Source organism: Leptonychotes weddellii, chromosome 6 (assembly GCF_054177405.1).
Source record: "Leptonychotes weddellii isolate Sample4059 chromosome 6, ASM5417740v2, whole genome shotgun sequence".
In the NCBI taxonomy this organism is placed as follows: Eukaryota; Metazoa; Chordata; class Mammalia; order Carnivora; family Phocidae; genus Leptonychotes; species Leptonychotes weddellii.
Window position 1 is genome coordinate 55,775,356 of NC_138374.1, and position 25,684 is coordinate 55,801,039.

Sequence of the window (25,684 nt, forward strand, 5' to 3'; positions counted from 1 at the left end):
AAAAAAAAAAAAAAAGAATACCTTTTCACGGAACTGCCCCATTTTAATATGCAATAGCAAAATCTTGTATTTTTTTTACTGTTTTTTATGACCAGTATTTTAATTACCTTCCCAAGTTTCAGTGTTTCTTTTCATGGTAATCACATTCAGGGGGCATATCATTGTCCACCTGCTCTCCATGTAGTGTGGCAGTTGGGTACAATATTTAATCTCATTTGACTAGTTAAACTGGAGAAAAGGGATTAGACTGAATAAAAAATATTTCAGGTAGAGGGAATGTTGTAAGAAAAGTGTGGAAAGGATAAAATAAATCTATTAGTTGTTAGGGTGAGCAATTAGCAAGTGTTTCTTTTAAAATATTAATTTGTTGCAGTTAAAATAATTTTATTTAAAAATTTTTTTTTATTTTTTAAAGATTTTACTTATTTATTAGAGAGCCCAAGCATGTGGAGCGGCCGGCAGAGGGAGAAACAGGATCCCCACTGAGCAGGGAGTCCGACCCGGGGCTCAATCCCAGAACTCTGGGGTCATGACCTGAGCTGAAGGCAGACGCCTAACCAACTGAGCCACCTAGGCGCCCCTAAAATAATTTTATAATAAATGGCTTCTACCTCCTCCATGGTACCCATGGTGACACCTGTCACCTTCTATTTTTTTTATTTTACCTTTCAAAATATAAAACATAACTATATATTGATCTGCTAGGGCTGCCATAACAAAATACCATAGACTGGGTGGCTTAAACAACAAAAATTTATTTTCTCATAGTTCTGGAGGTCAGAAGTCCAAGATCATGGTGTTGTCAAGATTGGTTTCTGGTGTGGGCTCTCTTTCTGGTATACAGATGTATACCTTCTTGCTGTGTCCTCACATGGCTTTTCCTCTGTGCTGATGGTGGGTGTGGAGGGGCCTGTTGTCTCTTCCTCTTTTAAGGACACCAGACCTGTGGCATTAGGGCCCCACCTATATGACCTCATTTAATTAACTCCTTAAAGGTCCTATCTCTGGGCGCCTGGGTGGCTCAGTCTGCCTTCGGCTACGGTCATGATCCCAGGGTCCTGGGATCGAGCCACACGTATTGGGCTCCCTGCTCGGCGGGGAGTTGGCTTCTCCCTCTGTTTGTGCTCTCTCTCTGTCAAATAAATAAATACAATCTTTAAAAAAAATAAATAAATAAAGGTCCTATCTCTGAATATGGTCACATTGGGGAATAGAGCTTCAACATCAGAATTTTGAAGGTCACGATTCAGTTCCTAACAATAACACATACAGAAAAGTGTACAAAGTAGAGATTGTATAGCTTATTTAATTATGTAAAGCAAATGCCTGTGTAACCACCCTCCATCCAGATCAAGGAATAGAACATTGCCAGTACTCAAAAGCTCTACCAGTTCCACCCCCTAGTCATCACAACTCTTTTCTTCTACCTGGAAGTAATTGCCATCCAGATTTTCATGGCAATAGGTTTTTCTTGCTTTGCTCTATAGTTTTGCCATTGAAGTTTGTGTCTCTAAACAGTAAGGGTCTGCCACTTTGATGTCCTCTCTTTCATTCTATAGTGTCTACCTGTTTTTCCCCATTAGTCTCACCAGAGGCTTATCAGTTTCACTAATCCTTTCAAAAATGCACATTTTGGTTTTGTCAATCTTCTTTATAGGATGTTTGTTTTGTACTTTATAAATTTCTACTCTGATCTTTATTTTCCTTCTTTCATAGAGTGCCTGTTTTGTGATTTTCTTTCGAATTTCTTGCGATGGATTCTTGATTGTTATTTCCCAGCCCTTCTTTTTTTTTTTTTTTCCCGGAATTTATTATAAACACACGTGTTTGGTGAGTGAGGGTGACAGAAGGTGGAGAAGGTGCTGTACACTGCTGGTAGAGGCTTGGAGGCTGGACGCCACATCGACAGAGAGTCCGCCCAGCAGGGAAGCCCGGGCAGCATTATGGGGCCTGTAACACTTGTTTGGTGGGCACACCTTCGGGGCGGGGGGTGGGGGGGGTCTCGTCCAGGGCTCGTAGCGCGCAGGCGCCCTGGAGGCTCCCTGGCCTGAGGTCCTGGGCGGCGTCAGCACGGGCGCCTGGAGTCAGCTCACATCATTGAGGGCCTTGCGCGCAAACTCGGGCAGGACGAAGGCGGCCTGGTGCACGAGCTGTAGTACTTCAGCTGCGTTTGCTCCACCTGCTTCTGTGTCAGAGGCTGCATGGGCTTCCGGAAGTCGGTGCTGGGATTTTTGCTGCACAGCATGAAGCCTATCTGGCTGCTGGCGTAGGTGGGGATGGTGCAGTACGCATAGGCCACCACGGGGAAGAGCGACTTGCAGAACTGCCCCATCTGCTTGATGAGGTCCAGGTGCAGCCACTGACACTCGCCCTGGCAGCAGAGGACGCCATTGTCCTTGAGGGCCGTCTTCATGAGCTGGTAATAGGACTCCTTGAAGAGACTCTCTACAGGGCCCATAGGGTCTGAGGAGTCAGTAATGATAACATCGAAGGCATCCTGGTTCTGTTTCATGAACTCAAAACCGTCGCCCACGTGTAGGGTCAGTTGGAGCTGGAGTAGCCCACGGCCATGCCTTGCAGGAACTTCTTAGAGACCTGGATGACGTCCTCATCAATCTCACACTGGACCACAGACGCCACGGAGGAATGCTTCAACACCTCCCGCAGGACACCTCTGTCCCCACCCCCGATGATCAGCACCTTGTGTGGGTTCGGGTGGCTGCAGAGGGGCAGGTTGGCTATCATCTCCTGGTAGGAGAACTCATCCCTCTCCGTGCACTGGATGACGCCGTCCAACACCAGCACATTGCTGTAGCTCTCACTGCGGAAGACAAGGATATCCTGGTACCGCGAGCGGTGATGGTGTAGCAGCTGCTCCACCTGCAGCGACAGGGCTTGGCCGGGCCACAGGCTGCACGTCTCGTGGAACCAGCCCTCGTGGATGTCAGCGGGGACGAAGGCGCGGGGCCGTTGGGGCGGGGCTCCATGGTGGGCGGGCGGGCGGCACGGGGCGGGCTCAGGACTGCAGCCACTTCTTTTTTAATACATGCATTTAAGCCTTTAAATTTTCCTTTTAGCAGTTCACTAGCTGCATTCTACAAATTTTGATATCTAGTACGTTTGTTGGCATTTGTTTTCACAGGAATACTTTAAGTAATTTTAGTTCATTTGATTCTGCTGGTTTTTCTTCGTGTTGCCTTCTCATGCGCTTGGTTTTGTTTGTGTGCTGGGCTCTTTATTTGAAAAATTAGTTGTAGGAATAATTTAATGTCTAGGATAATACTGTCTTTTTCCATTGAGAATTTGTATTTGATTCACCCAGGTACCTGGTGACAGTAATCCAGTTAAGTGTCTTATTCTAAGTGTCATTTGAGATTTTCTGACCGTCTTTACTCAAAAATTTTCTGACCGTCTTTATTACTTAAGACCATGCAAGAAGTGTTTTAATTCTGGGTCACTCTTGCTCCCAGGATATAGCCTTTCAGAGTTCTGAGCCAGTTAGGGGAGTTACCATGGTTCTTACCTTTGGTGGACTCTAGATTTGGACTTTGTTAGAGGTGGCCTTAGGGAGACCACCATGTAACTTTGCAACTTGGTGTATTGCTTGGATTTTGAACTTCAGGGCGACAGTGCTCCATCTGTCTGTGGGTTTTTTTTACCTCTTCAGGTTCTTGGCTCAATAATCCTCTCTATCTTGTTAGCATTAGCAGTCAGCTTTAAAAAACACAAACTTGAAATGTATCTTATCTAGCATTTTAATTGTTATAGAGATGGTGATATGAATTATACAGAAAGCAGAAATTCCTGCATGGTATTTTGATTATTTGTTTACATACACGTCTTTTAGTTAGAGGTAGCTTTTGCTGTTTATAACTCTACTCCTGGCAGTGCCTGATAAGTAAGTACATAGAAAATATTGAGTGGTTTTAGCATGGCTTTAAAAAATATGTGGGGGGGGGCCTGGGTGGCTCAGATGGTTAAGCGTCTGCCTTCGGCTCAGGTCATGGTCCCAGAGTCCTGGGATCGGGCTCCCTGCTCCATGGGAAGCCTGCTTCTCCCTCTTCCACTCTCCCTGCTTGTGTTCCCTCTCTCGCTGTGTATCTCTCTGTCAAATAAATAAATAAAATCTTAAAAAAAAAATAAAAAGTATGTAGACAGACTTTCATTTTAGCCATCAAAGAAAAATGAGATGAACTGTTTAATGACTTTTCTTCTAATACCTTCAGTACTAGTCTTAATAAATTTAGATGTTATGCTATTCCCCATGAGAAACCATGGAGAGATTTCTGAAAAACTGTTTAATGCTTTTTAAATGTTGTTAAAGGAAGATTAATTTGGAAACTGTGTGCCAGATAGATTAGTTTGTTAGGATGCATGTTACAGATACCCTTTAGTATGGCAATTTTCTAAGTGTGATCCTTAGAGCAGTACAATCAGCATCACTTGGGAGCTTATCTTTTTATGATGATAATATTCTTGGAAAATACTTAGCATAGATCCAATATTAATCTTTCTTGGAATTAAATTATAATCCTATATAAAGTAATGAAGGTTATTAGAGCAAAATTATAATCTAAATAGTTGAGTTCATTCAAAAATAAAAACTTGTCTGTATTAGGAAGATGGTATAGTTCTAACTTGACCACACTTGTTAATTCAGTTGTTTTGCTGGGATTAGATTGTTTAAGGCCCAACTTTCCTTAAGAATAGTCTTATTAGAAGTAAAATCTCTCTGAAGCTCCTGGATGGCTCAGTTTTAAGCATCAGACTCTTGATTTCGGCTCATGTCATGATCTCAGGGTGGTGAGGCTGAGCCCTGCTTGCAGCCCCTTGCTGAACAGGGAGCCTGCTTGGGATTCTCTCTCTCCCTCTCTCACTCCCTCACATGCTCTCTCGCTCTCTCTTTTTTTTAAAGTAAGTTCTCTATTTTGCATTGTATTGTAATTTATATCTACAATATGATGGAAGTTCCTTATTAGTATATAGTATAATCACAAGCAGGGTTTTATGATTCATCTATTTCCTAGTAGCTTTACCATATTTTTAAATGAGAAAAGGATTCCTGTGTTACTTAAAAATATTAACATTAAGCTTCTAAAAAAAAAAGCTTCAAGTAGTCACTTGATCATTTATGTTTTGCTTACTAATTTTCTGAGAGTCTTTGGCAAAGTGTTTTAATCTAAGATTTAAAACTGTCCATAATTGTGTAGGCTTATATAAAAGGGCACATTTTTATATTTAAAAATGTTTCATCATTTTATAGCTACAGTGTAAAACTTTGGCAGCAATTTGAGTGTTTAACACATAGAGTACTTTGAAGGGGAAAGTACTTTAACTTTTAATTTTAGCTTTAATACACTTTTCTAAAGATTTTATTTATTTGAGAGAAGAGAGAGAGAGAGCACGAGCAGAGGGAGAGGGAGAAGCAGACTCCTCGCTGATCGGGAAGCCTGATGTGGGGCTCAATCCCAGGATCCTGAGATAATGACCTGAACTGAAGGCAGATGCTTAATTGACTGAGCCACCCAAGTGCCCTAACCTTTATTTCTGTTCTTAAAAAGAAGATCCAATAAAGTAGTACTTCATAAATATGTACATTGACAATGCTTCTTGTAATATTTAACTATAATTCTTTGGTAACCTGTTGTGTTTCATTACTTGTTTAAACAATTGATCAAGTTTCCTTAGTTGTAGAGTATGAAATGTGTTCAAGATGATTTGGATCAAAAATTTTTTTCAAAGTAACTGACATCAGCAGTCTCTATGATTATAGAAGAATCTGAATGTTTCTATAACAAGTTTAGTTTTAACCATATAACTTCTTGTAAACCCAGTCATCTTAGTGTGAATTAGTTGCAAAATGAATCACTCTCACTGAAATAAGTGGCCTGCTATTATGTTTTCATACTTGTAAAAAAAACACAAACCTATAAATACGTATCATTACATTTAAATTATTCTTAAAATTTCATTTAGATGTATAGTGCTTTTTTGGAGTGTGAAATTAAAAAATTGATTATATAATTTTTTACTAAATGGAAGGTATGAAGTTTTATATACACACTTCATGGACATAATAAGCATAATTTTAAAATAAAATGCAAAAAGAATATTATAACCATGTTTTAAATGTATGAATTCTGTGGGGGAGGAGATAGACTTTGCTACAGTTTATTACAAAGCTAGGGTTATATTTTATTACTTATGTAAAACAGTGTTCTGTTTAGCTTCTTTTAGTGCCAGGAGAATTGTGTAGTTCCATTGATTGCTTCCATGCAATGGAAATCTGACCTTCAGCAGATGTTTGAGAAATTGCCAGCACACCATGATCAGATGACTAGAGAGTTTTCCGCCTTTTTTGACAGACCTTTAGGTGTAGTAATATGCCAAAGAAATTTTAAACTTTTTTTTTGTAATATCAAAAGTTTTCTAAAATATTAAAAACATTAAAATATTGACAAAACAAGAGATTATTTTTCTCAAATCATTGATTACAGTTCAGGTGATTTTTACATGTTGACTTATAAAAAATACACTAAGAAAATCATTATTGTTGAGTGAATAATATTTTACTTTCTTATTGAAAATATCTTTGCCTGTAAAATATCATTAAGGGTTGAAGTAAGTAATTTTTTTTCTTGGTCATATTTTTCCTTGTGCAGTTTAAACATTGCAGGTTTCTCTTATTTTAGTGTTCTTATCTAGTTCTTATTGTAAGTATCCTTTAAAAATATAGACTCCTTTATAGAAATTAAGTGTATGATGGAATATTTATCTTCTGTGGAACTCCTAGCTAGGAGCAAGATGCTGCACAATTGTGTTAAAGCCTGTTCTCAGGACAGTATTTTTAGAGGATGTATGAGATTCAGCTGTATAGTTGTGGGAGTTCAGCATGAATACTCTGAGCTCTGTTTTTTTCAGTTTCATCCATTGAGTATACAGGAAGGCAGGGGAAGGGGAGTGCCTTGATGTTTGAAAATCAAGTAATGGGTTAAGTACCAACAGTTGCTAGGCTGGATCTTTTCCTGCAGGTGCTGCTATTCTATAGGGCATCGCAGTTGCTTTTTATTGTGTGAGATGTGCAAAAAAAGATTTCATTTTAAGGAAAGTTAAAGTAATACAGTCTTTTATAGTTCCATTTTATGGTTTTGTAATAATTAGGTATGCCTTAGGTTTATATACTGAATTAGTTCTTCTAAATTTTTATGGTTAATGGTTAAGTTATTAAATTATCAGTATGTGCTTATATGTCACCTTGAAAAATAAAAAGATGTTATTTTAAAGTCATATATTCAGTGATTCAGTATCAGGAGTTCAAAGAACATGCTAAACCAAAACTTAAAAAATCAAACGTCTGTGCTATAGTTTTGCTGAATCAACATGAACCAAACTAATGGCCATATCCATTGCACTATAAGTAAGAACCAGCTTCATGTTTGTATATGAAATCATTAAGATCATTATTCCTCCAGTGATGTCATCATATTACAGTAACCTTTCATATTACTGCTTTCTTACAAAAGTCATGTGTAAGGTTTTATTAGGTGGGAAAGGTTATATAATTTATAGCAAACTGGTGGCTTTAAAATATATAGATAGGATACTAAAGTTTGTTTATTTTTAGGGCACTAAAGTTTATAGGTAAAATTCTAATGAGGTATATCTGATCTGTCTATAATACTGTGATATTACATACTAATATTAAAGTTTTAGGTAAGTCATTTTATGTGAAGAAAAATTGTGTTCTTAAGTGAGATTTGGTAAGTAACCATATTCTTACTTATACCCACACTGCTACATTTACTCATTTTCAAAAGCAGTGGAATGGAGTTGTATTTTAAGAGGGAATTAGGTTGTAGAGTTGGCAATAGCAGGGAAAAAATGCATCTAATCAAATTAACTCAACTTTTTATTTTTCTTCATGGATGTGGAATTTTCATTGTGTTTGTAATTTTGAAATCCTAATTTTCATCACAAAAATTTGACTGTCCTCCATTCAGCTTTTAATCTGACTTGAGGGAGAAGAGTTTAAGTGCTTGCTGAAGTTAAAAGAACTGCTTTACTTAGATTTCTTAGCATTCTTCTCTCTCTCTCTCTCTCTCTTATCCAGGCACAGGCTTGCATAGATCCTCTACCATTATCTCCTGATACCATTTTTTGTCTCCTAGCAAAGCAGGAAAAAATAGGTTCAGCATAAGGCAGCTGTGAAGGAGTTTTCTCCCACCAGCAGGGAGTTTAGCTATTTTACTAAATAAATCTAAGATTTACTCCTTCCCAGTAGTTGCAACTGTTTACATAAAATGTTCCTACAATATGAGATTGTGTCTCTATTTTGTAAGACTCTGGTGAGGAAACTCATGTTAAAAATCTATACATATTAAGCTAGAACATGTTCATTTAAAAAATGTTATTTAACAGAGGTAAATTTATTTCATCCTTAACATATTTAAGATGGCAAAACATAAATCAAATAACCTATTTTGGTATTCAGCACCAAAACTGTTTAAGTCCCAACAGTGCTGTCAAATCAAAATATTGAAGAGTGCTTGTCTTTGACCTATTTTCCTATTATCTCTTTCATGTAAATACACAAACACATATATTGAAAGATGAGACTAAGTATTTGGAAATTATGTATCTTTCAGTGTGCCTGGTTACAATGGGTTAAGTCTTAAGATAGCTCTGAACTACTAGTAAGTCTTCAATCATAACTTATTTAGCAAGTTTCTGTGATTATTATTTTGATAGTGTATCTTTGTGTTTTCTTCTTTTTTAAAATTAATCATCCAGAATATACACTATTCTTTAGTTTAAAAAAATATGTTTTTATCTACTCATGTAACTACCACCCAGATCAAAATATAGAATGTTTCTAACACACCATCCTTACCCAGTTACCCCTTCCCAGTCTATACTGCTCCTCCTCTATTCCACTAATACTATCACTATGGATGAGATTTGCCTATTGTTGAACTTCAGGGGCACCTGGGTGGCTCAGGCTGTTAAGCGTCCAACACTTGATTTCAGGTCAGGTCATGATCTGGGATTGAGACCCACATTGGGCTCCACACTCAGTGTGGAATATGCTTGAGATTCTCTCTCTCCCTCTGCCCCCCACCCCCCGCTTGTGTGTGTGCTCCGCTCTCTCTCAAAATAAATACATCTTCAAATAAGTGGAATCAGGCAGTGGCTTTTTTTCTTTTTTTAATGCAGTGGCTTTTAAACCCTATAATATCTGTGAAATTCCTGATCTTAGTTTTCCAGGGCTGCAGTAATACATCACTGCAAACTTGGTGGCTTAAAACAGTAGAAATTTATTTTCTCAACTCTGGAGGTCAGAGTATGAAATCAAGTTGTTGGCAGGGCCACACCCTCTCCCTAGGCTCTAGAGGAGGAGAATTTTTTCTTACATTTAAAGGGAAGCATGAGGGGCACCTGGGTGGTCAGTTGTTAAGCGTCTGCCTTCGGCTCAAGTCATGATCCCAGGGTCCTGGGATCGAGCCCCGCTTCGGGCTCCCTGCTTGGCGGGAGGAATTGGTGGAATCTTTTTAGGGTTTGCTATATATATATATAGTATCATATCACCTGCGAATTGTGAAAGTTTGACTTCTTCCTTACTAATTTGGATGCTGTTTATTCCTTTTTTTCATCTGATTGCTGTGGCTAGGATTTCCAGAACTGTGTTGAATAAAAGTGGGGAGAGTGGACATCCTTTCTTGTTCCTGACCTTAGGAAAAAGGTCTCATTTTCCCCCATTGGGTGTGATGTTAGCTGTGTGTTTTCTTTTTTTTTTTTAAAGATTTATTTATTTTTATTTATTTATTTATTTTTAAAGATTTTATGTATTTATTTGAGAGAGAGAGACACAGCGAGAGAGGAAACACAAGCACGGGGAGTGGGAGAGGGAGAAGCAGGCTCCCCACGGAGGAGGGAGCCCGATGTGGGGCTCGATCCCAGGACCCTGGGCTCATGACCTGAGCCGAAGGCAGACGCTTAACGACTGAGCCACCCAGGCGCCCCAGCTGTGTGTTTTTATATTTATTATGTTGAGGTATATTCCCTCGAAACCTACTTTGTTGAGGGTTTTTATCATGAGTGGATATTTACTTTGCTAAATGCTTTTTCTGCATCTATTGAAATTATCAATCATATGGTTCTTATCCTTTCTCTTGTTGGTGTATTGTAGCACATTGATTGACTTGCTCATCTTGAACCACTCTTGCATCCCAGGAATAAATCCCCTGATTATGGTGAATGATTTTCCTTCCCTCCCCCCCTTTTTTTTTAGATTTTTTATTTTTAAGTAAACTGTATACCCAACATGGGGCTCAAACCCACAACCCTGAGATCAAGAGTCACATGCACTGCTTGAGTGAACCAGCCAGGTACCCCTCAGAATGATTTTCTTAATGTATTGTTAGATTTGGTTTGCTAATATTTTGCTGAGGATTTTTGCATCTGTGTTCATCAGATATATTGGCCTGTAGTTCTCTTTTTTTGTGGTATCTTTATCTGGTTTTGGTATCAGGGTAATGGCTGACTTTGTAGAATGAAATTGGAAGTTTTCCTTCCTCTTCTGTTTTTTGTAATAGTTTGAGAAGAATAGGTATTAACTCTTCTTTAAATGCTTGGTATCATTTAAGGCACTTGGGTGGCTCAGTCGGTTGAGTGTCTGCCTTCAGCCCAGGTCGTGACCCTGGCTTCCTGCTCAGCGGGGCGTCTGCTTCTCCCTCTACTCTTACCCCCTCCTCGTGATCTCTCTCTCTTTCACTCTCTTTCAAATAAATAAAATCTTAAAAAAAAAAAAAAGGTGTTTGGTAGAATTCACTTGTGAAGCCCTCTGGTCCTGGACTTTTGTTTGTTGGGAGTTTTTGATTACTGATTCAATTTTATTGCTGGTAATAGGTCTGTTCAGATTTTCTATTTCTTCCTGATCAGTTTTGGTAGGTTATATGTTTCTAGGAATTTATCCATTTCTAATAGGTTGTCCAGTTTGGTGGCGTATAAATTTTCATAATATTCTCCTATAATCCTTTTTTTTTGTGGCTTCAGTTGTTATTTCTCCTCTTTCATTTCTGATTTTGTTTTATTGAGTCCTCTCTCTCTTTTTCTCTCATGATTCTGGCTGGAGGTTTATCAATTTTGTCGATCTTTTAAAGAATCAGCTCCTGGTTTTCTTGTTCTATTGTGGTTTTTTAAGTTTCTATATTATTTGTGCTCTGATCTTTATTATCTCCTTTCTTCTGTGGGCTTGGGTTTTGTTTGTTATTTTTCTTAGCTCCCTTACCTGTAAGGTTAGGTTGTTTGAGATTTTTCTTGCTTCTTGAGGTAGGCCTGTATTGCTATAAACTTCCCTCTTAGAACCGCTTTTGCTGCATCCCAAAGATTTTGGACTGCTGTGTCTTCATTTCATTTCTTCCCATGTAATCTTTCATTTCTTTTTTTATTTCTTGGTTGACCCATTCATTCTTTAGTAGCATGTTATTTAACCTCCAGTTGTTTGTGCTCTTTCCAGGGTTGTTTTTTGTTTTGTTTTGTTTTGTTTTGTGTTTTGGTGATTGACTTCTAGTTTCATAGCATTGTGGTCAGAAAAGATGCATGGTATGACTTTGATCTTTTTGAATTTGTTGAATCTTGTTTTGTGGCCTAATACATGATCTCTTCTGAAGAATGTTCTAGGTGCACTTGAAAAGAATGTGTATTCTGCTGTTTAGGATGGAATGTTCTGAATATATCTGTTAAATTCATCTGGTCCAGTGTGTCATTCAAAGCCAGTGTTTACTTGTTGATTTTTTGTTTGGAGGAAGGCTGGCCTGGGAGGATCCACAAAACGTGGGTGGGCGGGGCATGCAATTTTAACAAGGTATGCACAGGTCTTCCTTAGGAGGGGTCCTCCACCACCTGGCTGAGATCCCACAAAGCACAGGGGTCAGGAGATGCAATGTTGGCAGGTTTGCTTTGGTCTTCCAGGTGAGGGACCTGCAGCTCCAGGACTGAGGCAAGTGTGACTGTAAAGGGCGGATCCACCAAAGTCTGGGGGGCGGGGCTTGGTGTAAGCAAGTTAAGTAGTTGAATGTTGGTATTGTGCTGGTTCCTGCAGGTGGCTGTGTGTTTATGCTGGTGGGCGGAAGAGGGAAATAGTGCCTGCCAGCTCCTTTGTTCCTGGAGGAGTCTCCCAGTGATCTCTTCTCCTTTGGGACAGGCTCTCAGATTAGTAAATCACTCTACCTCCCATATGCCCTAGGCATTTTTCAGACTGCTGCCACACTATATCTCTGTGGTTATTGTGCTTTTTAATGGCAGGTACTCCACTTCCTGTTACCCTCCATGCTTTCCAAGAACTGAGCTGCTCGGTTTTTAAATTCTAGGCTTTAAGTCCCACTGATTATAAGAACTAAGGAAATTCGACCCCTCTAGATTTCAAAGCCAAATGTTACGGGGATTTGTCTTACCCATGCAGGCTTCCCAGTGTCATATAGTCTGTTTCTCTCCCTTCTCCACGCCAGTGGGTCCCAGACGGTCCTGCAGGCTGTTTAGCTCCCCACCGGTCTTGATGTGGCCTCTTTTTTACCTTTAGTTGTGGAGTTTATTCTGCCAGTCTTCAGGTCACTGGCTTATTTACACTGATGTTTGTGTTACCTAGTTGTATCCGTGGGAGGCGGTGAGCTTAGGGTCCTCCTACTCCTCCATCTTCCCAGTTTCTCCCAGTATATTGTTCTTCTTTAGAAAGAAGGTGCTAACTGAAGGAAGGGCAGTATGATATGTTGGAAAGATTATTAGAAGTTTGGACTACTAATCTGTAGTCCTGGCTCTGTTATTAACTACATACATGTCTTTGGATCCTTATGGAATATGTCTCCAATTTTTCATATGGCCCGTGGTATTTGCAATGGTTGCCAAATTCACAAATACCATCAGTTTCATACCTGTTCACCTACCCTTCCTTTCCTTCAGGAACACACTGAATTTTCTTTTTTTTTCTTGGTACATTTTTTTATTTTATAAATGTTAGCCTATATTAGACTAAGTTGAGATTAATAAAAGATGTGTTGATTTAAGAGAGATTCATAATTGTGTTGAACTTTGGATGCTTTTTTGTTCATTTACCAAGTTCATTTCTTAAGTTCTTGTTTTTTTTTTTTAAAAGATTTTATTTATTTATTTGACAGAGAGAGAGGGAACACAAGAAGGGGGAATGGGAGAGGGAGAAGCAGGCTTCCCGTGGAGCAGGGAGCCCGACGCAGGGCTCGATCCCAGGACCCTGGGATCATGACCTGAGGCGACGCAGACGCTTAATGACTGAGCCACCCAGGCGCCCTGTTAAGTTCTTTTAACAAGTAATTTCCTATGCACAGAAGCCATGAAGTATGTGTGATTAAATTTGTGCCTGGGTGAAGTAACCTGTTGTTTTATGTGCTAGGCTTTTGGAGTCATTCATTAATATTTAAACATATTAAATCTGGAATAGGCCTACTGCTCATTGATTTCTCTGATAGATATTTGATAGTACTTCCAGGCATTCAGAAAGGGGGCTTTGAGACTTTTTACTGTTTCCTGAGGTTAAGACTATTCCTTATGTGATCTATTTTTTTTTTTTCACTTACTCAGACAGTATTTTTTGATGATGAACTGTGTGCCCAGTACTGTGTTCCTAAGCATCCCAGACAGTTCCATCATTCTTAGAGCATTCTGTCTGTAGTGTTTTTATATGTAAGAAGGTTTCAGTTATAAGTGAGTCCTCAATGGCCATGCTTTTGAAATGCTAACAATAGTTACTAAACTTTAGAGATTTCTGAAATTAATATGCATGAGAGGAGGGAACATTAAAAACAAACATTTAACAATTATGTTTCCAAAATATCAAGAGTAGATAAAAATGTAAAAACTAGATAAACTTGTATCCTACCATACTTACAATACAGTTACAATATTGATTAGATGGATACCTGATGTTTGTATTAATTATAAGTATATAAACACTATTTTTGGCTACCTACTTTAGTATATATTGACTTAATTTTTTGGAAAATATTTTATATATTATATAATAATGGTCTTGCATTTCCTCCCTTTATTTAGTTTTCTGTATACTTGTCACTAATTTAATCCCCAAATTATATAAAATCTTTTCAGTACATTCAAGTATGTATATTAGGTATCCTGTCCATTTTATCTTCTTTATGTAATCTTTCCTGGAGACTTTATAACTGTACTCTCCAGACCTCTTGTGATCTTGTTTTGCCATCAAACTGGTGATTCCCTTGCCTCTTTTTTTTTTTTGATTGGATTCTTTTCCTGGGTTCCATGTCTTAGTGGAATATATCATTTAGTAATCTCTTTAAAAAGTATTGTCGGAGTACCTGGCGTGCTCAGTTAGTAAATCATGCAGCTCTTGATATAGGGGTCGTGAGTTTAAGTCCCATGTTGGGGACTTAACTTACTTAAAAAAAAAAAAAATTATTGCCCCCCAAAAAGATACTTTTTTTTGATGGCCTTTTTAATTCATTGATTTGTAATTTTTTAAAGATTTTATTTATTATTTTTTTTCCCATTTCCACTGACCATTTATTTTAATCCTGTGCTACAGCAAAGAATCCAGCTACTCAACATTAGATGCATCCTGGGTCAGGTTTCCATCCTGGTACTTCCTCCATATCTTTGGACTTTAGAGCAATTACTCGGATTTGGGCCAGGATATATGCCGCAGACCAATAAGATTTTATTTTATTTATTTAAAAACAAATTTTTTTTAAGATTTTATTTATTAGAGAGAGAGCACGAGAGTGGGGTGAAGGGCAAGGGAGAAGCAGACTCCCCGCTGAGTAGGGAGCCCGATGTAGGACTGGATCCCAGGACTCTGGGATCATGACCTGAGCTGAAGGCAGACGCTTAACCGACTGAGCCACCCAGGCACCCCTTAAGATTTTATTTTTTAAGTAATCTCTACACACAATGTAGTGCTGTAACTTATAACCCCGAGATGAAGAGTCACATGCTCTACCAACTGAGCCAGCCAGGTGCCCTGAAAGGATCTGTATTTAAGCTCAAACTTGACACATATCTGACTGGATATAGAATTCTGGATTAGAGATTGGAAATGATATTTCCTCAGAATTTTGAAAGCATTGATCTAATGTCTTCCAGATTCTGGTGTTGCTTTTAAGAAGTCATGCAGTTTTGCTTTTTAATCTTCTATATGAAAGAAGAAGGTGGGATCTTCTCTTTTTGTTCTTTGAAATTTCACAATGACATTCCTAGATCTCTTCATCTGAATGCTTATTAGCTTTTTAGGAGTTGCTTTTCAGTCTGGGAACTTCGAGTTTTAGTTCTCGGAAATTTTCTTGAATTATTTCTTTAGTTCCCTCTTTTGTGTGTTTTTTTCTCTCTTTATCAGAACTTTGTTTTATGATATGGGACCACATTGGTCCTCTTTCTACAATATATTTTTCCTCCCATATTCTTTTTGTTGTAGTTGGAAAATTTTACAACTTTATATTCTAAATCTTCTATTGAGTTTTTTCATTTCTGCCATCATAGTTTAATTTCCTAAAGTGTTTTTGTTTTCCAGCAAAGTTATTTTTTGATAGCTTCCTATTTCTGTATTTTGATTGTTAAATTTATCTTATTGAGAATAATAATATTAGGGTTTGGCGGGGGTTGTTGTTGTTTTCTTCTCCTTTCAGAGTCTTCTTGTCTTCCAATCACTTTTTTCTCTGTGTGTAATTTAGTCTAGAAAAATTTGGCATTTTTCTCACATGAAATGTATGGTGATTCTGACTACTCAGATTTAATAGCTTTAACACTTAAAAAACACCTGGGGAGCTCTGAGCAACATGGGCAGGGTTTGTTGACTGTATTTTTACTGTTTGGAGATCAGACTGCTTTTTTAGGGAATAACTAATGTCTGCATTTAGGTGTCTTTTATGTTAAACTGGTCAGGTTTCCCAGAGATATCTGCCAATCTTTTCTCTCTCAAAGTTTATACCCATTGAGGTAAACAAACAAACAAAACTAGGCATTGCAGGAGGGGTTTGGTTCTTTGTAACTTTCACTTGATTTTCCTGTTTCAGTAGCAGTCTCTGTCTTCAACTTGCTTTAATACGCTCCCTTATTCATAGACCCTCCAATAACCATTTCCGGGGGAAACAAACCTCCGTTTCTCCAAAGTGAAAGAGGAGGCAGTTGCTAGGCTAGAGCCAAGGAGAGATCTGTGTGTCTAGCTGCTGCTTAAACATACTAATATTATTTTTCTTATTAGTGCTTTCCCCTGAACTAATATTAAACCATTGTGGGCTTCTGGGGCGCCTAGATGGCTGAGTGCGATAGTCGTCTGACTCTTGATTTTGGCTCAGGTCAAGATCTCAGGGTGGGCGTGGAGCCTCCTTAAGATTCTCCCTCAAAAAAAATAAAAATAAAAAACAAAAACATAATAAAAAAATGAATAAATAAAGAACCATTGTGGGGGGGCGCCTGGGTGGCTGAGTCGTTAAGAATCTGCCTTCAGCTCAGGTCATAATCCCAGGGTCCTGGGATTGAGCCCCGCATCGGGCTCCCTGCTCGGCGGGAAGCGTGCTTCTCCCTCTCCCACTCCCCCTGCTTGTGTTCCCTCTCTTGCTGTCTCTCTCTCTGTCAAATAAATAAATAAAATCTTAAAAAAAAAAAAAAAAAAGACCACTGTGGGCTTCTGTGTTGTAAATTGGAGTGTTTATCAGCTTTCCCAAATTCTGGCTTTAGCTTAACCTTCTTTTATTTCATGAAGTCAGCTACCACTGCTATTGCTGTTATTTAATATTAGTTGATTCTGCTCATTTTTTAGTCTGTTGAAATTTATTGGAGTCTTCATTTTATCATCCAACATGTTAATTATTATTCTTAACTTTGCATCCTGTTGAGTCAACTCAGTATCTTGATTGAAGTATGAGGTTCAAGCCCTGTGGATTACTTTTGAAGACATTCAGTCACTTTTACTTTAGTTCTTGGTTAATACTGTAAATTGTGTGTATGGTTTTTTTTTTTAATCCAGCTATGAGTACCAAGTTATCCTATATTATTAATGAGCTTATATGGTTTTTATTTTATTCCTCAAAGTATGTTCAGGATCTTTCCCTACAATATTAGAATTTTAAAAATCTAGTGTATTAGTTAGTTACACTAGCCTCCCTAAAAAGAAGAAATTTATCAATAAAGAAAAAACTTAAGATCACTGTAGTGAAATAAAACTTGCTCTTGGTATAACCTTTTTTCTTTTTTTAGTGCTTATAAGCCAACTTACAAGTAATCATTTTTGTACTTTGGATATAGATCAACGTTAATGGATCGTCAAGAGCCTTTTCAACTCAAAGGGTCTTTGATACATAATTTTCTAAGAAAAAAAGTTTCTCCATTTCCCAAATCAGTGCATTTTAGAAATTATTTTCTTATGATGTTTTACAGATTATACACATTAGAGTTGCATGTCTAATTCAGACCTGTGATTATTTAGGCTCTGTAGACAAAAACTAGTTTACAAAGTTAGCTAGGTATTCTCTTACTGTCGTCTTTTCTCATTTCAACTTCATTTACTTTTTAACTATGTTTCTTCTACCTTTTCCAGTTTTCTACTCAATTCTCCTTGGTGGAGAAGATGGATGCAAAAAAGGAGGTGTGAGTAGTTCTTTATTCTCTCTGCATCTGTTAACATTACATCATCTTTCCCATGCAGTATTCCTGTTTCTTCTTGGTTCGTCCTCTTACATTTATACAACCAGTAGGCCTGTTTGGTTTTCCTTTGTATCACTTATAAAATTTAGTCTATTCTGAAAATATTATAAATAAATAAGGTTTATGATATTAATTCATAAATATCTTTAGTTACATTTCCCTCCTTCCATTATTTATACATGTCCTTTTAAAATCTGACATCAGAAAACTCTATATTAGCCATATTGTTTCACTCACTCATCAACTTCATTTATTCAGTCCACTGACATTTATTAAGTTCCCAAAGTATATCAGGCCCTGAGAAATAAGATATTGATATTACTTTTACTATTAGAGTTCATACTTTCATAGGTAATATCTCCTCCCATTTCTTATTAGAATTATTCATATTTATATAATTAAAATTGTAACTTTTGCTTTTTGGTCTCCAATTTACATTGTTGAGTACGCTTTTCTTTTTTGGAGCTATGTGTGGTATTATAAAAGTAGATTTAGGTTTGAGTTCTGGCTCTCCCAAATGTTAACTGTGTAATGTTGGATAAATCATTTAATCTTTATGGATTTTACATTTCTCAGCTATAAGATGTACTTAGTATCTACTTCATAGGGTGAATTGAGAGGATTTAGATGTTAAAAATGAATTGAAAGGAGTGTATGTACATGTACTATATAAACTTCTTAAATTTAAGGAGCTATATTGTGGTATTTTTATAAGGATTGCTATCTAGATATTTACTGCAATCCTTTTGAAATATGCTTGTAAGCCTCTTTGGAAATAAGAACTGTATCATATTGATCCTTTTCCATTGCAACTAGTAAATAGCAATGACTCATACTTTTGGATAGAATTTCCTAAGAAATGGACTTAGAACAGGGCTTAATAAAGTTCCTATATCTTTTCATATATATGTACTACCTCTTGGTCACAATTCTGACATAACAGTGACAAATATGTGTACACCTGATAGCATAGCGTCAAAATACCTGAAGTAAAATTTTACAGAATTACAGAAATTACATATAGGTAATTTTGCAGTCATAGTTGAAAATTTTAATACCCTTCCTATAGCAGTGGGTAGAATAACTACATAAAAAGCTAGCAAACACATTGAAGATTTGACAAACATTCTCGTTCATCTTGATTTAATTGATACTTATGGAACACTACACTTCATGCTGCAGTAATACACTTTCTTTTCAAGTACACATGGTATATTTATCAAGAGACCATATGCTGGGTCATGAAATAATTCTAAATAAATTTAAAAGGATGGAAATAACACAAGACTATGTTCTTGGACCATAGTGGAGTTAAATTAGAATAATAACAGTATGATGTCTAGGAAAAACATTCAAATGTTTGGATATTAGACAACACCCACAGTTTGTGGGTCAAAGAAGAAATCACAAGGGAAATTAGATGTCATTTCGAAAATGAAATGACGTGTAGATGCATCTTCAGGGTTTAGAGAGAAATTTATATCTTTAAATGCTTGTATTAGAAAGGATGGAAAATAAAATCAGTGACCCAGGGATTTACCTTAAGAGAGAAAAATAAGAGCAAATAAAACCCAGCTATGAATATGGCAGGAAGTAAAGATAAGAGTAGATCAATGTGGGTCTCCTGGGTGGTTCATTCGGTTAAGCATCCAAGTCTTGATTGCGGCTCAGGTCATGACCTCAGGGTCATAACATCAAGCCCTGTGTTGGGCTCCATCTGGGGGTGGAACCTGCTTAAGATTCTCTCTCTCCCTCTCCCTCTGCCCCTCCGCCCACAACAAAGAATACATCAGTGAAATAGTCTATAAAAGGGAAAAAGTGAACAAAACTATCCTGAGGTAATAGTTTTCACCTGTCAGATTCTTCCTCATTTCACCTCTCCTTTCAAATCGGCAGCATACCCATTTGGTGAGACTGTGGAAGATAGGCACTTTCTCACAGCTTGTCTATTAGAATACAAAGTAGTACAACCTCATATATTGGGAAATTTGACATTATCTAGCTAAATTAAATATTCATTTACTCTTTGATCTAGTAAATCTCACTCCTGGGGATATATCCCAAATATAGAGTGGCATAAATACAAAATGACATATGAACAAGGCTACATTCATTGTAGCACTGTTTGTAGTAGCAAAAGACTGAAAGGACACAAGTATTTATCAGTAGGATTCTGATTGCATAGAATATTTATTATTATCCAGTGGAGTATTATATGGGTATTAAAGCAAATGAAGAGCATCTTCTATGCCTTGATAGCCAATTAATATTATTATGCAGTAAAACTAATAAGGTACAGAAAAGTTCATAAAGTATGTTACTGTTTAACTAAATATATTTGTATATATGCACATTTCTAATTTTATTTTTTTTAAATTTAGGAATTAATAAAAAAAAACTATTCCACTATAGGGAACCGAAATAGAAGGAATAGCTAGAGTTCTGCAAATACATCTTATTTTCTAGGTGTGATGTTGAAACCATGTAAATGTTTTACATAACTCTAAAACAAGTTTTAGTTATTTAAAAAACAAACCTAAAAGTGAAAGCAAAATGAAACGAAGAAGCCTAAGTGGTATAATTGTAGGAAGGAACTATTTTAAGTGACTTTAAAACACCGTAATTTGATTGTACATGCCGGGTGGATTATACCCCGAGGACAGAAGAATAATATAAAAACCTTAAATGGTTTTCATTAATCATAGTGTTGTTATTATTATTCCCAAATTGTTGTATATATATTGTGCAACAAGGGAAATGATTTTAATTATGTTGGTGACATTGTATAATAAGAATCACATATAGTATGGGAGAAGAAAGAGATAGAAATACAAGATCACAATTTTTAAACAATCTGTAGAATTTTATTTGGAAGTATCAGTATAAAGTTATACTAACTTACCACAGTAAAAGGTGTAGATAAAATGCCAATTCAGGAGAAATGAGCACTCCTTAGAACCCAGACTGTTGTTTCTGAATGCTGTTTCCCATTGAAAAGTACCAAAGTTCCTTGGGTTGGGTATATGGTTGATTTCAAGTCTGGGGCAAGAGATGGACAAGATGATCCTGGGATATTTTGTTATACCAGAAGCAGGAAAGCTATTAAAGACTATTAAGGTCTGTCTAAAAGACCCAGAAACTAATTGAAGAGGTTCTCACTGGCCAAAGATGGGGAAATTTGACAATAATAGAAATAAACAACTGCAGTAATTTGGAACATGCTACATTTACTTAAATATAACAGTTTATAATGATCCCTCCCCTAAAAAACACATTCTCATTGTTTACCATTCTGGGAGGTTAAAATACTAACTCATTTCAAAAACTCATAAAAACCAAGTGTTTATTCTTCCTTTTCTAAACAAAGCACTTCTTGGAAACCAAAGATTTCATGAGAATTTTCACTCACTAGATATATTACAGATAGTAAATAATGAAGGCATGATAAAATTAGAATGTCATTTCTTTGCAGCTCTCAGTGAAATACTGCATTTAGGCATTGTTCATCATTGGCTGCTATTGTCTGTCACAGATACAAGGCAATACGCATATGCCCCTTGATGAAACACGGTACCACATATGAGGTTGTCTTCTCTGTGCATTCTGATTTTGATTAAGACTCTAAATTCCACAATTATAGAAAATTACAAGGACAAGAGGAGCATGTTTAAAAATGCCTCAGGGGTATAGTCAGCAAAATACAGGTAATTGAAGACTGCATGGGACAAGTGACTTCACTTTTTTAACAAAGACATTGCAGGAGGAAAAGAGGTAAAACCTTCATGTCAATGAGTTGCAGTAAGTGGAACTTATTATGATCTTAATTTGAACAAACTGAAAAGGAAAAAAAGGTCTATGCTGGGAAACTTGAATACTGACTGATAATATTTTTGCAGAATTAATATTTTTTTTAATTGAAACAAGATTGACCATGAGATAAAAATTGTTAAATCTGGGTAATGGGCACATGGGAATCCCATTACATTACTGTCTCTACAAAAAAATTAGATTTTTCAAAATAGCTTTTCATATACAGGCATACCTCAGAGATAACTGTGGAATCAATTCCAGATCACTACAGTATAGTAAATATTGCAATAAAGTGAGCCAAATGAATTTTTTGGCTTTCCAGTGCATATAAAAGTTACATTTACACTGTACTGTAGTCTATTAAGTGTGTAATAGCATTATGTCTAAAATAAACAATGTTCATGCCTTAATTTTAAAATCCTTTGTCGCTAAAAAATGCTAACCATCATCTGAGCTTTCAGTTAGTTATACTCTTTTTGCTACTAGAGGGTCTTGCCTCATTGTTGATCGCTGCTGACTGATAAATAGGGTGGTGGTTTCTGAAGGATGGATGACTATGGCAGTTTCTTAAAGTAAGATAATGAATTTGCTACATCTATTGACTCTTCCTTTCAGGAAGGATTTCTCTAGCATGTGATGTTGTTTGGTAACATTTTATAGTAGAACTTCTTTCAGAATTGGAATCAGTCCTCTCAAACCCTGCTGCTACTTTATCAACTGAGTTTATGTAATATTCTAAATCCTTTGTTGTCATTTCAACAGTCTTCACAGCATCTTCACCAGGAGTAGATTCCCCCTCAAGAAACCTTTCTTTGCTCATCCATAAGAAGCAACTCCTCACTGATTCAGTTTTATCATGAGATTGTAGCAATTCAGTCCCATTTTCAGGCTCCACTTCTAGTTCTTTTCCTGTTTCCACCACATCTGCAGTTACTTCTATTGAAGTCTTGAACCCCTCAAAGTCATCCGTGAGGTGGGGAATCAACTTCTTCTGAACTCCTGTTAATGTTGATGTTTTGACCTCTTCCCATAAATTACAAATGTTCTTGATGGCATCTAGAATGGTGAATTCTTTTTGGAAGGTTTCCTATTTACTTTGTCCAGATTCATCAGAGGAATCACCATCTGTGGCAGCTATAGCCTTATGAAATGTATTTCTTAAATAATAAGACTTGAAAGTCAAAATGACTCCTTGATCCATGGGCCACAGAATGGATGTTATGTTAACAGATATGAAAACAACATTAATCTTGTCCATCTCCTTTAGAGCTCTTGAATGACCGGGTGCATTGTCAATGAGCAGTAATATTTTAAAAGGAAATTTTTTTCTGAGCAGTAGGTCTCAACTGGAGGCTTAAAGTAAAGTAAATGGTGTTATAAACAGATGTGCTGTCATCCAGGCTTTGTTGTTCCATTTATAGAGCAAAGGCAGAGATTTATCATAATTCTTAAGGACCCTAGGATTTTCAGAATGATAAGTGAGCATTGGCTTCAATTTAGTCACTACCTGCATTAACCCCAAACAAGAGAATCAGCCTGTCTTGAAAGGTTTGAACCCAGGCATTGACTTCTCTCTAGCTGTAGAAGTCTTAGATGGCAACTTTGCTGTTTTGCTTACATGAAAATCTGTTGTTTAGTGTAGTTATCTTCATTAATTATCTTAGCTAGATCTTCCAGAAAACTTGTCATATTCTTCTAGATAAGTTCTTGCTGCTTCCTTCACCTTGTACTTTTATGTTATGGAGATGGCTTTTTTCCCTTAAACCTCATGGACCAACCTCTGCTAGCTTCAGACTTCTTCTGCAGCTTCCTCACCTCTCTCAGCCTTAATTAGAATTGAAGAGAGTTAGGGCCCTGCTCTGGATTAGGTTTTGGCTTCAGGAAATGTTGTAGCTGTCAGGGAATGTTGTAGCTGGTTTGATCTTCTATTCAGACCACTACAGCTTTCTTCATATCAGCAATTAAGGATTTTTTGCCTTGATGTAATTCATGTGTTCACTGGAGTAGCACTTTTAATTTCCTTCAGAGATTTTTTTCCTTTGCACTCACAACTTGGCTAGCTGGCACAAGAGGTCTAGCTTTTGGCCTGTGTTGGCTTTTGGCATGCCTTTCTAGCTAAGCTTTATCACTTCAGGCTTTTGATTTAAAGTGAGAGAGGTGGGGCGCCTGGGTGGCTCAGTCGTTAAGCGTCTGCCTTCGGCTCAGGTCATGATCCCAGGGTCCTGGGATCGAGTCCCACATCGGGCTCCCTGCTCGGCGGGAAGCCTGCTTCTCCCTCTCCCACTCCCCCTACTTGTGTTCCTGCTCTCGCTGTCTCTCTCTGTGTCAAATAAATAAATAAAATCTTTAAAAAATAAAAAAATAAAAAAAAAATAAAGTGAGAGAGGTGAGTGACATTTTTTCACTTGAACACTTAGAGGCCATTGTAGGCTTATTCATTGGCCTAATTTCAATATTATTGTGTCTCAGGGAATAGGGAGACCTGAGGAGAGGGAGAGAGATAGGAAAATGGCTGGTTGGTAGAGCAGACAGAACCTACACAACATTTATTGATTATGTTCTCTATCTTACATGGTGTGGTTTGTGGTACCCCAAAACTATTAATGCTAGTAACATCAAAGGTCACTTATCGCAGATCACCATAACAAATGTAATAAAATGAAAAAGTTAGAAATATTCCGAGAATTACCAAAATGTGACAGAGACCTAAAGTGAGCAAATGCTGTTGGAAAAATAACATCAATAGACTTGTTCCTCTCCGGGTTCCACAAACCTTCACTTAGTTTAAAAAAAAAAAAAAGGCAATATCTGTGAAGTGTATAAAATGAAATATGCCTGTATACAAAATGAGAGCCATTAATCTAGCATACTAAGTAGTTGAAGAATTATTTATGAACTTATATTGTAGCTTTCACTCTATTGTGGTAGAGCCATAGATTAAAAGATGAGATCAGTAAATAATAGTGATTTTCATTTGAAGGACTTTGTTGTGGTAATTTATTAAGTTCAGGAATTACAGTTGACCTAATAAGAATTAAGAAATCAAAGCAATTCTTATTAATAAGGCTTGACGGAAGGAAAAATTCATTCCCTGAATTTGCTGAAAAAATGCATACATTTGAATCTAGTCTTGTAAAATCTTCTACTAAAAATAGAAATTTTATGAAATGGAGATACAGTATGCATACTAGCTGCTCCTCTCCTACAACCCGCTCCGCCCCCCCTCCTAGGGTAAGTCCTGAGGTGTAGCGGAAGACATACTTAATACTCTGTGCTCCAGTGCCCCCTTGTGCCTATTACGAAAGACACCAATAGTTTCTACTGCAAAAATTGGGATATACATTCTAAGAGCTCTCTGGAAACAAAACATTGCAAGCATATAGATAGGGTTCCATATTGTAAACTTTCTGGGCCCAAGAATTATGTCCTTTTGATTTCAGGATATGCTCTTCTATTAATGCTTTCTCTTTCCATGGAAGCTGCTTCATTAGCAGTTACATGGCATTTGGGAAGTATGTAGTACATGTATATTTAATCTCAGTTTTCAGTGTTTTTATTTTATTTTATTTTTTTTCAGTGTTTTTATGTATCTTTCCTTACCCTTACCTCCCTTTTAAAAGTAAAAAAAGGCAAGTGTGGAAATGGATATGTCAGAGGACTCGCTAAGAAGGGTTTTTCCTTCTCTCTCAAGGAAAAATAATCCTGGGATCAATCTGTGCCATGATAATGTGGTATAACTGTAGACATTTTTGGCCTGCCAGCATATTAGGAGATAGCCTACATTTGAAGTTGCCATCTCATTCTTCTGTCCTTTACCCTTAAAGGCATATAATACTTTGTAGTATAATTCCAGTAAGTATAATACTATTATATCATTGCCTTTAGGAGAAGGGAGTGGCTTGGTTTTTTATGATGATCATTTGTTCTTCTTTTTCAGTTAAATTCTCTACTTACAGCTTGTTTTTTTTTTTATGTTATGTTAATCACCATACATTACATCATTAGTTTTTGACATAGTGTTCCATGATTCATTGTTTGCGTATAACACCCAGTGCTCCATGCAGTATGTGCCCTCTGTAATGCCCATCACCAGGCTAACCCATCCCCCCACTCCTCTCCCCTCTAGAACCCTCAGTTTGTTTCTTAGAGTCCATAGTCTCTCATGGTTCGTCTC

The 25,684-nt window shown here is 37.1% G+C and overlaps 1 protein-coding gene and 1 pseudogene across 2 annotated transcripts in view; one reads left to right on the top strand and one right to left on the bottom strand.

Annotated features, from left to right (window-relative positions):
- Positions 1-25,684, top strand: part of JMJD1C (jumonji domain containing 1C) — a 325,593-nt gene that overhangs the window by 82,774 nt on the left and 217,135 nt on the right. The gene's annotated exons all lie outside the window — the stretch shown is intronic.
- On the bottom strand, positions 1,989-3,002 carry LOC102731972 (spermidine synthase pseudogene; annotated as a pseudogene).